This window comes from Geospiza fortis, unplaced genomic scaffold (assembly GCF_000277835.1).
Source record: "Geospiza fortis unplaced genomic scaffold, GeoFor_1.0 scaffold590, whole genome shotgun sequence".
Classification (NCBI taxonomy): domain Eukaryota; kingdom Metazoa; phylum Chordata; class Aves; order Passeriformes; family Thraupidae; genus Geospiza; species Geospiza fortis.
The window spans coordinates 166,388-183,618 of record NW_005054402.1 but is presented as its reverse complement, the minus strand read 5'-3'; positions in this window follow the sequence as shown (position 1 = coordinate 183,618).

Genomic DNA, 17,231 nt, shown 5'->3' with positions numbered 1-17,231 from the left:
CGGGCAGAGCCGCGGGTCTCGCTGTGCTTCGAGCTCGGGTCCTCAAATCTCTGGAATTTAACTTAAAAACGCGCTTTGCGCATCTTCCTACAAGACGCAGCCCCCAGAAGATTTCAAACCCGCTGCTGTTTACGGCCCTGATCCAGGAAAACGCGATAAAGTAAGAGTGCGTGTCCTTGATAATGCTGCCACTGTGACAAAGTGCGTAAAAACCCAAAACCACAGCGCAAAGGATGACTTTAATCTGTTCGTTCCCATGGATTTTGAATTTTGCTCTCTATTGCTGCCATATACTCATTATTTGTAGGATATACATGGAAGGGGTATGAGTAGAAGCCTAAAGAGAGTACATTCCTAACTTCTCACAAAGGACATTTTCACTTCAAAAAGTACTGTCAAGACAGATCTTACACAGTCCTTAACTACAGACTGAGAAAACCCCCAAACATCTTTTCCACAGTAATGTTCCTTACAAGATACAGCTTCCAACTATTATCAGCTCCAAAACCTGATTTCCAGAGTGAAGTTCAAAATGACAAATTGTCTTCGCACCACGAGGACAAACTTGTCAGCAGGGCCTGTTGCAATAGGACAAGGGGGATGCTTTTGAACTGACAGAGGGATGGTTTAGATGATACAGAAAAGAGATTTCCTCCTTCTAAACGACAATGCCTTACAGGACACCCCTTTGTCTTTTTGTACTGCAGTATACACGTTAGTTAGTGTCAATAAAAATGCATCAAAACTATTAGGCATGAATTAAATACTCGAAAAATCCTCTATTTTACTAATGCACTCCTGCTCACAGGATCAGGCAGCTTCTGTTTATACTAAAAGACAAAATATTTAACAAGGCATCCTAACTTCCACTAGCTGAACCCCCAAATTGATTTTTTTTTAAACATAAGATCATCTTTTGTCTTTCTTATATTGAAGCCCAACTATAATGCAGCTCTCAGCTTTTTTATAGCTTCTCCCCATGAAATCATGAACACAAAGGAAAAGTTGTCTAATAAAACAAGACCTAATTCTCTCAAAGTAATTCAAATTTATTTGGAAATCTTAACACCTCAGCACCTCATTTGTGCTCCACTGTCAGCTCAGAAATTGGTATTTTTACTGCACAACTGATGCTTTGCTCAGGTGTTATTTTACAGATCAAAGCTAACTCTGCTATTTTGGTGTATTTTTTAGGCTATATTTTTAAGAGCTGACTATACAAAACTGACAGTAAATGTGGTAAATAGGTCCCTAAATGTGAGACAAGGCAGGACTGATTCAAAAAACCCAGTTTTAAGTCTCATGTGTTCAATCAATACACTTGTTTATAAAAAATTATCATATTTTTTCTTACATCTATATTTATTCCCCAGTCTTAAGGCACCATGGACTACTGCAGGCCTCTTAACTGAGACTTTGTGTGGGTGACCATGTGGTGCCTCCTCAAAACCAGGGTATTTATTTTATTCCCTGTTAGTTCCTCCAAGATCACACACAGAAAACTTATGTTTTCACAAGGATCACTGCAAGAATGGGAATGGAGCAAAAAAAGGCAACAGAGTTGGCCTTTCTCACCAAAAATCCTTCATGCTTTGGTTTGTGATGCCTCTTTGCAAAAGCTTCCTCTGAAACTCGTCCTGTTCTATCTCCTAGGATTCTTTTCAATCACCAAAGCAAGGCTAAATTGACACAGAGAATTGCTACACAGTTGGCAAATAGGAACTTGATATTATTTAGGAAAAATGCAGCTGTGCAAGCACTCAAAACTTCTACAAACCACTTCTGTTCCCTGCCTTTATCACACTTCTCCCATACTCCCACACAGTTTGTTATTCCTGCCATTCCATGTCATTTATCAACACCAAAAATGATCTGGTTTAACAAGCAGTGTGTGCTTTCCCCACTTCCTTCAGCCAGTGTTTTCTCATTGTAGTATTTATTTATAAAAGAAAAACCTTTGCCAGATAAATCCTTCTCTCCTCCTGCTGCAAAGGTATCACCAGCCTTTTCTACAGGGAAAAAAACCTTAAAACAGAAGCACCCCCAAATGTGGAAAGGATTTTCCTTACTGAAGATTTGAACCTCAAACTCCAAGATGTTGAACCCAATAAAGACATCAAGTCATACATCAAAGCACCAATAAAAACAACTCAACATTCCTTGATTTATAAGGCACAATAAATACTCAGCTATTTTTTTTTTGTTTGCATATGTTTCAAGTGGAGCCATCAGGAATCCAAAATTATTTTCACACAATAAAAATCAACTTTCCACAGATAGATTTTCTCATAGTCATTTCTCTCTAAAATTAGTGTTAAAGCAGAAAGCACCAGAAGACTTCCAGGAACATAAAAAAAATGTAACATTGGAAGTTCCATAATAAACAAAACCATGGGACTCTGGAATCTCCATTTTCCTTCATGTAAAGGGCTCAGATATGAGCTTTTCTAGCTCTGATAAACTATAGGGTTTAAAAATTTGAATTTAAAGTACATGAGAACTAATTAGAAATAAAAAGCCTTTACATTCACTGATACACCAAAAGCAACTGGATAAATAGGAAAGCTATTTAAAAAATAAACACTTGTTTTAAGGAACTACAGCAAATGTAAAAACAAAATTATTTATGGAACTAAAGCAAATGTAAAATCCCCATAAACTTAATCTCTACCAAAGCCTCCAAATCAATACTTTCTAAAGTAACCAATACTGAGATTGGCCTGTTACTGTTCAAGCCACAAAGTTCAGTGAATTTCTAGGAAATAATATTCATATATATGGTATTGAGCAGCATAAACATCCCTTACCTCTAGGTCCCATGAAGATTATTTTACTCACTTGAAGAAAAGAATACTCAAGAATTTCCAACAGGAAAAGAAAAAACAAATAATTAACAACAACACTGGCCTTAGCAGAGCCCTCAAAGAAGCTGCTTGATTGGTGCCACCAACCTCTCAGAGCAGTACTAAGAAGAGAAGAGCCCTTTCCTAACCTTATTTAAAGCACTTGTGGGAGGGAGTGTTAATGAGCCCAAAGGCTCAACAGCTGGCTGGGCTTCCATGGATGTTGCTGGAAATTTCCTTCTCAAGCTGCTGTCTCTGTTTTGAACACGTGTTAATGGCATTTTCCTTGTGTAGCTACTTCATTAAACTGCATTTTATCTGCAAGGTTCAGAACTATTTTTGTTAATAAAGAAAGATAGCTGCTGTCTGATACCTGAAAATCAGTGTGAGCCCAGACAGCAGGAGATGTGGGGGAGCAGAGATGAAGTGTGACTAGAGCAGGTGAATCACATATCAAGTCTAAATTAAATGGAAAAAAAAAAAGTGTTAAGAGAATTCATTCTGCATATTTTCAAAGCACCACTGATAGAGAGAAAATGTTCATATGGTGTGTTTTCTACCATGCAGCAAAATCCCCATCCAGCCCTCAACTTATTGTCTTACTGGAGTTGCTGGTCCAGTACTTGGAGTGACCAAATACTCCCTGCTGACCTTACCACTGCCACGTTCTTGTATCTTCCCAGTTGGAGAGAAAATTTATTCAATGTGTAATAATTCAAAGTCTCCTCCCATTCATTTTGTGCAAAATGGCCTTTGCCAAGGTTACAATACTTGTCTTTCAGAACGTCTTGATTGGTAATTTAGGTAAATCTACTTGATAGCACTAATTAAAATTTAAAAAGAGAACATAGAATCTCATGAATGTAGAATTTTAGGAATAATACTGTCCCTTGTGTAAACTTCTCAGATGGTTAGAAGTCACTGAAATCAGTGTGTGCTGAACAAATCTTCAGGCTATTAATAATAAATGGACATCTCACTTTCTCCCTGTCTTGGTTTTATTTGTGATTTAGCATAGCCTAAAACTATATTTTGCTATTAACAATTCCTACCAAGAGAAACACTCCTGCTTAACAAATCTTGCCTCATTTTTCCCCTACTCTACTATTTAGTCTAATAAAAGACATTTCTTGTCCTTACATAACTTGCCTCGCTCGTATCCTTAGGCTGTCAATTAAAACATAATTTCTATTTAAATAAGATCAGGAACTTAAATTTGCTTAGCATAAGAAATCAGCCCAGATCAGCATTACTGTTATTTATAATGACAGATAAGGCAGAGCTTCTCAAAATTAATACTGTCAAGAAAGAAGGGGTCATGTCTATCATGACTAATAGTGACTGTTAAGCAAGACCATTTAAAAAACTTTAATTGCTGAAGATTTTATATTACAGCCTGCTTCTGACACACATTTTCAGGTATGAAAAGAGCATAAGAAGCACTGAGAATCTATTAAGAATATCTTTTCTACACTCAAGAGTTGCCTTTTGTAGTAGATATAATTGGAGTGATAAGGAACTAGGAGTGAAATCTCCATGCACGAGTATATCAGATGCCCAGAATGAACAAATAAGTTTTCTGCTGCTGCTGTACAGAGAACTTCTTCAGAGATCCTTTAAAGCAAACTGGCCAGGTACCAGTCAGGTACAAACTGCTCAGCATCACCTTTATCCTTGGGAAAGGGGTGGAACAAAGAAGCCTGGAAAGCATTAAGGACAAAAAGGTGATTTAGAATCACAGAGTTTGGATTGGAAAGGACCTTCCACTTCCTTCCTTCCACCCCCTGCCATGGGGAGGGACACCTCTCACTAGACCAGGTTGCTCCAAGCCCCATCCAACCTGGCCTTTGAAGCTTTCCAGGGATGGAGATTCCACAATATGTCTGGGCAACCTGTGCCTGTGTGTCAGCACACCCAGAGAGAAGAATAAATTCCCAATTCTTGAGGCTGGATGCAGTTGTCTTTCTGGATTGCAAGTGTGTGTTGTTGGGTTTTGTTGAGCTTCTCATCAACCAACACCCCCAAGTCTTTTCCAGGCTGCTCTCAATCCATTCTCCATTGATTTGGGAAGGGGAAATGATGCCTGAGCAATCTGTCACCCTTCCAAGATGATATCAGTGGTATGATGGATGAGGGAAGGGAAGTTCATATTATCTTCACCACAGCAAGGCTTTTGACACTCACTCCTGCAACATCCTCATTGACAAATTGATGTATTTGTTTGCCTGGATAAATGGCTCCTTTCAATCTAAGTGGAGAACAACTTTGGATAAAAAGACCTGTTGGAAAACAAGTTGGATGTGAGCTGGGAATAAACCCCTGTGGCAATGAAAGGCAGCAGCATCCCACGAAAAACACTGCCAGCAGGTGGAGGAGGTGATCCTTCCTCTGCTCAGCACTGATGAGACTCAGATGGAGTCGGAGTCCAGTTCTGGGTTTTCCAGTACAAAAGAGATGCAGACAAGCTGGAGTTAGTCCATCAAAGGGACACAAAGATGATTAAGGGACTGGAGTTTCTGCCATTTGAGAGGCTGGGACTGTTCATTCTGGAGCAGGTGGGACAGTATCTCTGTCTATAAATACCCAAAGAATAAAAAAGGAAAAAGACAGGTGGGCTCTTCTTAGTGGTGTCCAGGGAAAGAACAAGGAGCAGGAGGCTGAAACTGAAATAAAAAATATTCCATTTAAACTTTAACCCCCCCACCTTTTCACTGGAACAGGTGAAACAGGTGAAAACCTGGAACAGGTTTCCCAGGGAGGCTGTGGAATCTCCATAGTCAGAGATATTCAAAACCCAGCTGTACACAACCCTGGACAAGCTGCTTTAGCTGACCCTGCTTTGTGATTCCAGAGGTGCCTTCCAACCACCAGAAAGATTCCATGAATCCTGCTCTTTCCACTGCAAAGGGTAGAGGAACCATTTCCAACACAACTTCCCCTTTTCAAAGTCTGCCTACATTTGGAATTATTCTCCTCACAAGCTTTCAGCACTGCTGCTGAATCCTCTGATCTTCAAACATTTCTGGCTCATTTTGTTTTTAATCTCTCTCAATCCAGCACACATTGTATACATTAAGGCATCTTTAAATCAAACATTTTCTAAGAATGAAACTATTACTGAAGATGCTTTCCTCACTTTTAGGAAAGAGCCTCCCTCCCCAGCAGCTGTTTCACTTGTAATGCATTTGTTCCATGGGTGTTTTTTGAAAAAAAATTGAAGCAGGAAAAGTAAACTAATCTCAGAAACAATCAACGACATTTTACCTAATTTAAAATGTAATTCTCAACAAGCATTGAACATTTCTGTCCTGAAATTTGGAGTGTATGAAGACAAGAGTTGATATAAAAATGCTTTTTAAAATTTTAAATGCAACCAGACAACTGAGCAAGTGTTATAGTAGGCTCTATTTGGAAAGATTATGGAACTACAAAAATTATGGATCTATGTTGGATTATTTTGCCCAATAAAATGATTGTGATGACACAGGGTGGAGAAAACTGTCAGAATAAAAAAGATCAGACTAGAATGCATTACATTCCTGGATAAAAACTTGGTACAGTATCAGACTGTCTCAATCACTATCAGAAATCTCATCAGTGAGGGTTCATGGGGACAATTACATTTTACCTGAAATCAGATCAGATGAAGGGGGTAAAAGAGTATTTACTTTATCATACGACAATATTCAAGATGAAGAGTGTACTGAAACTTACTGAGGCCTCTTTTCCCACTCCTCCTCATTTCACTTCTACTATTAATTACAATTTTACAGTGCCTGCATTTTCTTCCTAATGTAGGAATCAAACAACCAGAACATTCTGACAGCCATCAGGCATTGCCAAATAGCTGCAGACAATGATGTTGTTCTTCAGCATTTAACAGCTTCTAATTTATAACATCCAGCTATAAAGTTACAGCAGAATAAACTTCCCCAGTCAGCCAGATCCTTAGCTCTGATCTAACACCAGGCCTGCCAAGTCTGTGTATGATAGCTACCAGTGTAAAATAACTCAAACTCTTTGGAGGCACTTGAAATAATCTCAGTTATCTGGTCACGGGATCCACTGCTATATCATGTTTGTGTGGAAACCTGCTGCAGTCCTGTGTGCCAAAACACACATTTGGAAGAACTTCATGTCAAAATTGCACTTATTTACTACAGCCATTCACTGGCTGTAATATCAGCCTGTCTCATGAGGCACTTGATAGAGCCAATTACGTGTATCAATTGCAAAGGATGTGTGTCATGTTTCCTGAAACAATGTTCATATCCTCAGCTCTCCCCTATTGGCCAAGGACACAGCATTGACAAGAACATTATCAAGACTCTATCACTGTAATTGCAAAGCCAACAGAAATGATAGCCAAAGAGAAGGAATTACAGCTAAATATTGTATTTTTCATAACCCTGAACAGTCAGGAAGTTGCCAGGAAGCCAAAGAAAGTATTACACTCTAAGAGTGCTATGAAGTAGATGCCCCAAAATTTATCAGGCCACGCTGAGATCAGTGGTTATTTACAATGGCAAACAGCACTGAAAAGAATTGAAGAGAAATTATTGAGAACACTCAAGGTCAAAACCCCGCCTGCCTTGCCTGGGATCATTCAGAACCATCGGACAACAGCTGCAGTGTTTGTTCTGGTACTGAAATACACCAACTGTAGCAACAGCTTCTAGCTAATACTCCATCATCATCCACAGCGGCTGTGCCTAAATTCTGCTTCCCCCTGGTCGTGCTTAGACCTTTATTTTCCCAAGGAATCCCGAACTCGGTAGCATTAGCAGCTTTGCCGTGTCACGTAACCCGCTGCTTCCCTCTTGAGGCCGCAATGCCGCATTTGAACTGCGGCAGGCTGTCCGTCTGTTCCAGGAGGAGCAGAATGCGGGATGCTGAGGGGAGCGATGAAGGCACAGCCGTGTGAACAAGGGCTGCCTGTCACTCCTCGTGCGATGGGCGTGTGTGTGAGCCCTGACGAGGCGCTGCCTACGTGGCACAGGTGATCCTGTCCCCACGATGTGACACTGTCACAAGGTCCTTGCCTCATAGAGGGACCAGCATGTGCAGCACCTCGCACACGAGGATGTCCAGAGGAACATCCCGACTGCGTGGAAGCAAAGCTGCCAACTTTCTAGTTATAAAACTCAAAATGTAAATCTGCTTTCTTTCCTCATCCTTAGCCTAAAGTCTCTGGAAGGGGGAGCATCCCTTCTCTCCACTGGCAAGACAGACTCAGCACCGTTGCAGAGATTTTTCCACAAAGGGAAGTGAGTGCAGTGTGGTAGTGAAACTTTGCCACTGCTTTTTTCCACTCAACTGAGGAGCAGATCAAAAACTCTGTGAGGCTTCAGGTGCCGCACTTTGAATTGATATATATCCTATAAAGTTCAAACGTGTTTGTGGGAAAAAAAAAACCCCAACAATGAATCATTATTTCCAGCAACAAAATAATTCCTAAAAAAAGCCAAACATGAGAATAAGGGGGAAACCCACAAAAAAATATCTTTACTTACAGAATTCTCTTTTTGCTCAGAACTTCTTACCTTTACTTCATGACCCCTATTCTTCTTATCTCTGATTTCTCTGGTAAACTCAAGAGTTTTTCACCCTTTCCACTAAACACCAGAAAACTTTGCCTACCTGCAAAGAAATCTACAGTAGAATGCTATAAATGTTTCAGTTTGAGGTATATTTCATATTGTTTAAATAGCTCAGAACCAATAGCATATAATTCTAATTTAGTAAATAAATGAGTGGTTGCCCAAAATTAGGCTGAAATTTTAATAGTTATATCTAAAATTTATAAGTCCTATGTGAAAAGTGTGATATAACTCACCCAGCATGACCATTAATATTGGCTTTTTTAAAAAGAAAAACAAGCCAGAAACCCAAGCTTTTTACCACTAGTAGGCCACTAAAACAGGAAAGTTTGAGACAGAGGAAAAATCTTTCTCTCTCAAAGAATCTGTAAAAGAGATTCAAAGAAATCTCTTTATTCTGTATAATGTTGTAACACTATTCTAGGATTCACTACTAAATTGTATTACCCTTATTAATAATTTTAGAAACCTATTTCAGTGAGAAGATTTAAACTCAGTATGTTGTGAGCAGTAATTTTAAGCTGGACATTTATTGCCAAGGGAGTGTAGTAATTAATGGGAACTTTCTAGGTGAGTGTGTTGGTCAGAAAGCCTTCCATAATGCACTGGTCACACTTTTCCAGCATGTCCCTTCCCAGTTTTTATGTGAATGAACAATCTTTTGCCATCTTACCCATCTTGTGAAGATGCAGAATGTGTATCCCACCATGGTTTTGCTACAGCAGAAGAGCAAGTGTAATTCCAACCTCAAAAAGTAAAATCCTGGGGAAAAAAACATTAGAGAAGCAATCCCATACCAAGGTTTCAAACCTAATTGTCAGCTCAGTATAGGCACACGTTGTTAATTAGCACTGTTGGCTCAGAAACCACCTTGTCAACGTGCAGCCTGAATAAACATAACGCCATCCACTTCCTCGGATCCCTAATTCCAGTTATGACACAGGGCTGCTTGTTATCACATAACCCAGGAATATTTTTCCAACAAGGAGATGGCTGACAGGCCAATTTGTGATTGCCACTCAGGATGAAACACATGCTGGGAGCAATGGGGAGATAATGATGCTTTTTTTCCCCTTGCCTGCATCATTGGGAAGGAATTCCCGGGACACATCACCTGTGATGGAAGTGTCACAGTGCTCTGTAGTGTTCTGTGCATGGCACAGCCAGAAACCAATCCCCAAAAAGTATAGGAACAGTCTGGATGATTCAGTAAAAGTGGGGCTGTTCCAGGAGCCATCAGCACTTAATAAAATGGTGAGTCAGAATGTATCAGAATTGGACTAAAGGATTAAATACAACAAAGAATGGAGGGTGGATATTGTAGGATAAGTCACTATGAATCACAACAAAAACCTCCCTGTTCAAAAGTATCAAAATAGAGGGGATAGACCCAGGTCTGCCTCCAGTCCACAGGGGAATACTTAAAAACAATTCTCAAGTACAATGGGATAGGAAACATTGGTTGCAATCCCAAGGAGTGGTGAGGAGGAAAAGGAGGAAATCATCATTGTGGACGAAGACAGTGAAAAGCCTCAAGAATCTCAAGAAAATCAAGATATCTCAGCCTTCCATATCTTGAAAACTATTTTCAGTTTAAGGAATATGTATGGATAAAAAAACCAAACAGAAGAGGGATCAGCACATTGTGAAAACAAGTAAAGAACCTCTCTACCATACTAATAGCAAAAGACAAGGGGAAAAAATGAACCTTCTCAAATAATATGATAACCAGAGGACTACTGAAAAAGAGTTGTTTTCACCCTAGGGGAATCAAAAGTAGTTGGTTGTCAAAACTAGGCCAAATTTCCATGCTTAATATGATGTAGTGCTCTTTGTTGCAGCTGTAAAGATTTATCAAATATTTTTAGACCAAAAGCATTGAAAAAAACTAAGTGAAAAAGTATATTCCTCTTAAAATTGTTTGGAAGTCCACATTACAGGTGAAGACCCAATTGTGCTGTTCAACCACTGCCCTCAATCCAAGGAAAATAGGAAATGCAACAAAAGCTGGGTAGGAAGGCTGATAGGATAGATCCCTGTAGATCTGTGCAGGAGGGTTTGGTGTATTTATGAGTTTGGTGGTTTGGAAGCTATGATCTGTATTTCATTTTTATCCCCACATCAGAGGTTTCCTGGCAGTGTAAAGGGCTTGTAAACCTCTTGTAAATATCTTAGAAACGTCCAGCCAGGGTGTAGGTAGCAATTAGGAGCTGGAAAGAAACATGTCAATTAACCTGGTAGCTTAGCATCAGCCTTCAGGGAAAAAAGAATCCCAAAACACACTAACAATTTGTTACAGTGTCCATGTTAGGTCAAAATAATTATTTTAGCAACTTTTGTAAAGAAGATGAACATTCTAGAAACACAGTTCTTCAAACACATAAAAAGCTGGCAGTCTTTAGGATGTGTAAAAATGGACTAAATGTCTAAGCAAAGACACTGTAATTATGGAATTATTTTATATATATTTTGAGCTTCCATAATTCCAACTTACCTATTTGAGGCAATGAATTTTCTGTGAACAGAAAAATGAGGTCAAATGTATAAAAGAGGACTTGGGCTTAAAGAGCAGGAAAAAATCCACCCTTTGTTTTCCATGCACCTACCTGTGCTCAAAACAGCCAAGAAGGGCTTGTCCAGGACATTAATTCAGGAGCAGGTCCCTGGCAGTTTGTAAATGTTAAACAAATCAATGGCCATCTCTGCAACCCATAATGATCTAGAACTAATTGCTTTTAGGAAATGACAGGAGCAACAACTCAAATGCTGATAGCTGGGGCAAAGGGCACCAGCAAACTGCTGGCCAGATGGCAGGCACTGGGCTGCAAGAGTTATTTTATATTTATCTAATATCCCACTAACCCCAGGATTTTTTTTGGTAGCCTTTCATGTTGTCAGAATGAAGATGTTTAAGCTGGTGGTTTACTTTTTGCCACTCTTCAATCCTTAGATGTCTCCTGTTATGATGGAAAACAGACTGAGAATGGCAGCTACTTCAAGTGGAAAAAAAAAGGCTAAAATATTCACATCAAAAAAACCCCTGATTTTCAAAGGTACTGAAACTCCTATCGATTCCAGCAATACTAATTAGTGTGCTGGTGTCCTAGGATTAATTATTCCCTGTGCTCTACTGCTACCATCTCAAGGGACAAACCTAAATGGTTGTTATTGCTCTTAAACAGGGCACCTCAAGAGACAGCTACATCCATCTTCTGGAATAAAGCAGATTTTTCAAACTGCATTTCACAATTCATTGAAATTATCTTTAAAAAATCAGTTATGTTTAGCATCTATTAATCAGTTAGAGACATCAAAAATTAATCAGTCTAAATATATTCAAGTGTGTGTGTATTTTCAGGGCCAAAAAAAAGCAAAAGAGAAAACATTTTAAACTATATTTGGATTATAAACACCTAGAAAATGCTATTTCAATGGGATCTTGCAGGCTGCCTCCACACTGGAATTTGCGGCAATTCCATGGGAAGCTGACCCAACCAGTCAGCAGAGTGGATTACTACCCATGTGGAGTGCTTGCTGATGCCCTGGCACACAAATGCCACGTGTGCCTGCCACCATTGTCACCTGGTAAGAGCCTTTGATGTCCCTCTGCTTGCAGGGTGCCCCATCTTTCCCAACTCACTGAAACAGAAAGGGATCAATCCAGCATTTCTGAGGACCCCTAAACACCACTGGTTGCCTGACTCCAACCTCTCAGCTCTGCCTTGGTGAATAGATCAAGTCTGGAGAATTTCTACCTCCTATTGCTTTCAAAGACAATGACATTTCCTCTCTCAGTATCTCACAAATCCACTTGTTTGCCTTTCCTTGTTTTCCAGCATCCATGTTTGCTGTGGTTTCCACAAATTCATCTGGTTTGTTGCTATTCCACTGGATGCCATGTCTGTTGTTGTTGGTTTTTCTCCATAAGCTCCCTGTGATGATATTTTATTTTCCAGTCAACAACACAATCCCATATTCCCAAGGAAATTCAGAAATCATCACTGTAAAAAACAAATTTTAACATTGTTTAGTACCAAACTAACTGAAATTTGAGGTATGGGCCATGCTGAAATCCATCATCACTGGTGTTAATGAATTATATCAATAATCTCTATGTGTCAGCCTAGAGCCCTACTGATGCATTTAGCTACACACATCTCTCCAAACTTTTCAAAGGCATGTATCTGATTTTTCCTGGCCATGAAATAATAGCCTGATTTTCCAGTCCTGCTGGGCAGACAACGTTTTTAATTGCCTTTCATTTTCTGCAGGTTCAAGCTCTGTTCATTTAGGATTCCCCTCTTTCTGTGGATTTGGAACACATGAAATGACACCTACAGTATCAAAGTATCTCTTGGATCAAGCATCTATATTTATACATGCAAACATCCAGCATGCTAATTAAGCACTTGACTAATTTAAAGAACATGTGACTAAGTCATACCAAGGGTTGACCCATTTAAAAGCTTAAGAGCTTCTGATTGTAACAACAGGACAAAATATGGCTGTCTTTAGCTTTAAATATTTTCTTATGCAGAATGAAGCTTTAATTGGCAAAATCAGGTTCCAAAATGGAGGTTTTATGAACTGCCACTGGGTGGATACTTCAGACAATGCTGCTAATAGCACGGAGAACAAATGGAGAAAAACATTCATGTGGGCACTCCAAGTTGAAAGGAAATCAAATCTGCATTAACAAAAAGAAAACTATGATGTGAAATCATTTTAATGGTGTAGTTTTGAGGAGTAAAAACACAGAACTGAGGTATCCAGGTATTTGAAAACCCCACTACCTGAAAAGTGCTGCGTTTCTTACCCTGTTTTTGTTCCTTCACTGATCTCAAGAAGTAGATTGCAGATGTCTTTGCAGCACTAAGTATGAAACACAAATTCTTCATAATGATTATCACGAGTAGTTTATGAAAAGCAATACATTATTAGAAACAATTAATATAGATTAAGGAAATTCTATTTTTGGTAAAAAAGGACTAGGTATAGGACCACTGGCATTTACTAACCCCATACAAACTTCAAAGGTTGAAGATGACTGTTCCAAAATCACTTAAGTCATTCTCATCTATGGAGAATGAGAGAAGCAAAGAAAAACATGTTTGAAACATATAAATTATTAATATTCTAACACACTTTTCTATATTTGAGGCTAATTTTTTTTCCTAGTAATTTAAATTGAGACCTTGCCCTAATAACTACAGCAGAGGAGGGTGAAAAATGACAAAACACAAAGCAAAGTTTCCTATCTTCCTTTCCCTGATTTTCTTCTAGGTGATTTTTTCCCATTTTCTGTGCATCTCAGTATCTCATTCTGACCAATGACGGTCCAGTGTGCTATTTCCCATAAAAGTCAGACTTCCTGCCTGCTTACCTTGTTGTCTCCTCAATGATCCCCTAAAGCTCACCTCTTCTGAAGATGTATTTTAGTGCTTTCCATGTTTTCCATTAGATCTGATGGCTGAAAACACAAAATTAAACAGGCCATGCACAATGCAAGTTACTGGGTGACAAACTTATCATCAAAGCTGCAAAATGTGTTCAGACCTCTCTTACAGATACAGAGATCCCCAGTTTATCGTTACTCATCTCTTGTTCTATCTCTGGTGCTCACCACAGACCGTGTCAGACACCTCAGCACGTGTCACCCAGGGGCTGACTGACCTTTCACAGCGTGAATTTCATGGCTGTGTAATTGCCAGCTGGAGATACAAAATTGCCCTGGGTGTGTGTTGGGGATCAGCACAGACAGAATGTTTTGTTTATTGCATTAAAACTGGCATGAATCTGTTGTTTCTATTAATAAATCTCTGCTTTTGTCTAAAATAGAATAGCAACCTACTTCTGCCTGTGGCTGCCATACCTATCCCTCAATCCTCTCCATGTTATTATTCTTTGTTGCTCTTTCCATTCTTTTTCTGTGCCTGAGATGTTTACACCAGGCATGACAACAGAAGGATGAGTGGAAAAGGTTTCTGAGGTACTGCAAATCTATAAATATTAGATATTGATAAAGGCCAATTAAGATTCCAGGTCTTGAGAATAGATTCATTATATTATTTCATAACTGGTCCACATGCAGGAGCTGAATTTTTTTTGTGGCTGAAAATACACTCAGTCATATCAATTATAATTTTATTATGCGAGCCTGAACCAGAGCTTTGATGTTTTTCTGACCTTATTCCTTGAGGGTCAGAGCAGAAAACACATCCAAGCCTCACCTCCAGATGCATAATTTGGATCCTCTGGAAGATACAAGTTTGAGCATCTTTAGCAGAAGGGTCAATAAGCCTCCCAATCCTGTGGTAAGTGTTCTTATCAATAATCAGTTAAATTATGGAGTCAGCACACTCTCTCTTGTGCTTCTCTTTCCTGATCTCTTATTTTAAAAGTCATCTTGTCCCCCATGCTCTGTGCTGGAGTTAAATGCTCTGGCTCTGCAGCAGAGGCACTCAGAGTGTACAGATATTGTTGTAGGGAGCTTGGGAACATTTGCAACTCTGATTTAATCACGGAGCAAGTAGGGACCAAGGCAGCCAGAGAGGGCTGCTAGATGTAGCATGAAAGCTTGGAGTGCTTGTGGAACTTATTTAGCAAAGCAAGAGGAACTATTGACCTGCTCCTCAACTAATTCTGGATCCTTCCCTTGGGTGTAAATCACGGAGCTATGTGCAAACTCTATTTACAGCACAATCATGTGTGACACTGACCTTGCAGTTTGTGTTTAAACTCACTTTAAATACAACAATACACAAATGCTAAGCACTCTGTCTTTTAATCTCCCCAAATCTTAATTAAGGGCAAAGTGTGGTTTGGATCATGCCTGAGAAAGTCATGTGGCAGCAGAGAACCAGTCTCCCCAGGTAAATAAAGATGATTAATTTGGAATTGTTTGAAGTTTGTTTACTTAATGCAGATATATAACAGGAGGCAAATAAAGTGCTGCAGGAAACAAATATCATCAAGATAGAGAGGGGGGAAAAGGAAAAAAATGAAGGCACTCATAGCCAGATACCTGTGAAATTCAAACCAGCATTCACTGTTTTTTTTTTTTCCTGAAAAGACATTTTCTAAGACAAAATTAGAGCAAGGTGAGAGGCAAAAGTATTTGTGTCACACTGAGCTTTGCCTTTGACCTTTCTTATGAAATGCAGTCACTTGGTTTTAGTTAAGCTGAAGTGCAAACACTGCTTGCAATAGGTGCCACTGGCATTGCCACCTTCTCTCTCCTGGGTTTTGGTTTGGGGTTTGCATATTTCCTTAGCCAATATTTAATCTCTTGTTTGTTTTTTTATGCAGGCACACACAGGAAAATATATATATATATATATATATGTATATGCACATATATCCTTTCCTCTAGCATATAATAAGAAGGGTTCATAGGAAAGGAAAGATATTTTTACAAGTTACTCTTACTTTGAAACAGATTTGTGACCAGCAAGTTTATCTAAACAATATATCCTGCTTAAAATTTAAAGTGTTAAAGTGTAAAAGAAAAGCAAATATTGACTGTTCAAGAAAATGTTCACATTTCCCCCAATTTGCTGGTTAAGCAAACTGAAATAGCAATTATTGATTTAAAAAAAAATATGTGAGCAATCCTATTATTAAATCTAGGAGGTGTTAGGTGTAGTCTGCTGATGGATATTTTATATAAAAATATGAGAAACATAAGCAATCTTTTTTGCCCTTCTTAATGATGTTAGTTATCATGCTGAAGCAGAAAAGATTATGAGGCTTCAAGACATGAAAAAAAGTCCTAATAAAGGATGAAGAAGAAAAAAAAGGAGTTTGCTGTTCTTAATTCTGCAGAAAAGAAGTAGAAGTAATGATATCCCCTGTATAGTGCAGACCTGAATTTGGGAGCTGTAACTCTCTAATCCATAATAACACGTACCAGATAAAGCAATTGTCGACTTGAAATAACAAGTTTGACTGTTCTTTGTATCTATTAAGACAAAGAATGTAGATATAATCTTGCAGATAAGGAGTTTAAGATGGATTATTTGCATATTTCAAAGGTTTAACCTCAGAAATAGGAAAAATAACCAGCTTTTTATCACTCCTATCACCCTCAGCAGATGCATTGGCCACAAGCCAGGGACCTTCTGCAGTATTATCAAAACTACTTGCGTCATATTTACTCATAATTTGTAAGTATAACCATATAATTCAGAACTGGGTGGGTTTTAAAGGTTAAAAATACCAGTCACCAAAGAAATGCTCTTTTCTTGGATGCATATGACCAAAGTGAACCATCTCTACTCCATTTCAGGCACCAATACAAGAATAAACCCGTATATAGTTATACACTGATGTAATTTATATAGTTACATAATTTATGTAGTTATATACCGGTCGCTTTGATTTTGCAATTTACAAATATTTTTTTCGCTGCTAAAGCAAACCCTCCCTCAGAAACTCCGTAAGTAGGTGCAGCTTTCACGATGGCGAACCTGTAACTTCTTCTGTCACTGCACAACGCCTCCACCACCAGCAGTTTTAGGAATCTCCGGCATCTCAACAATGCGATTACCGCCGAAAAATCCCTTTCGCAAGGATTTTGGTAAATTTCGCTGGGGTATTGGTAAATTTCCTTTAAATTTCAAAGGAGCCCAACAGCGCCGCCGGCCTCCACCTCACAGCGCGAGGAGGGGCGGGACCTCCCAGCCCATGATTGACGTGTCTTTAGACCAATCAGAACTCGCGCTGGCGGCTGGCCGCGGTGCTATTGGCCGAGGAGGTAGCGGGGGCAGGCGCAGGCGGGAGCGGAGCT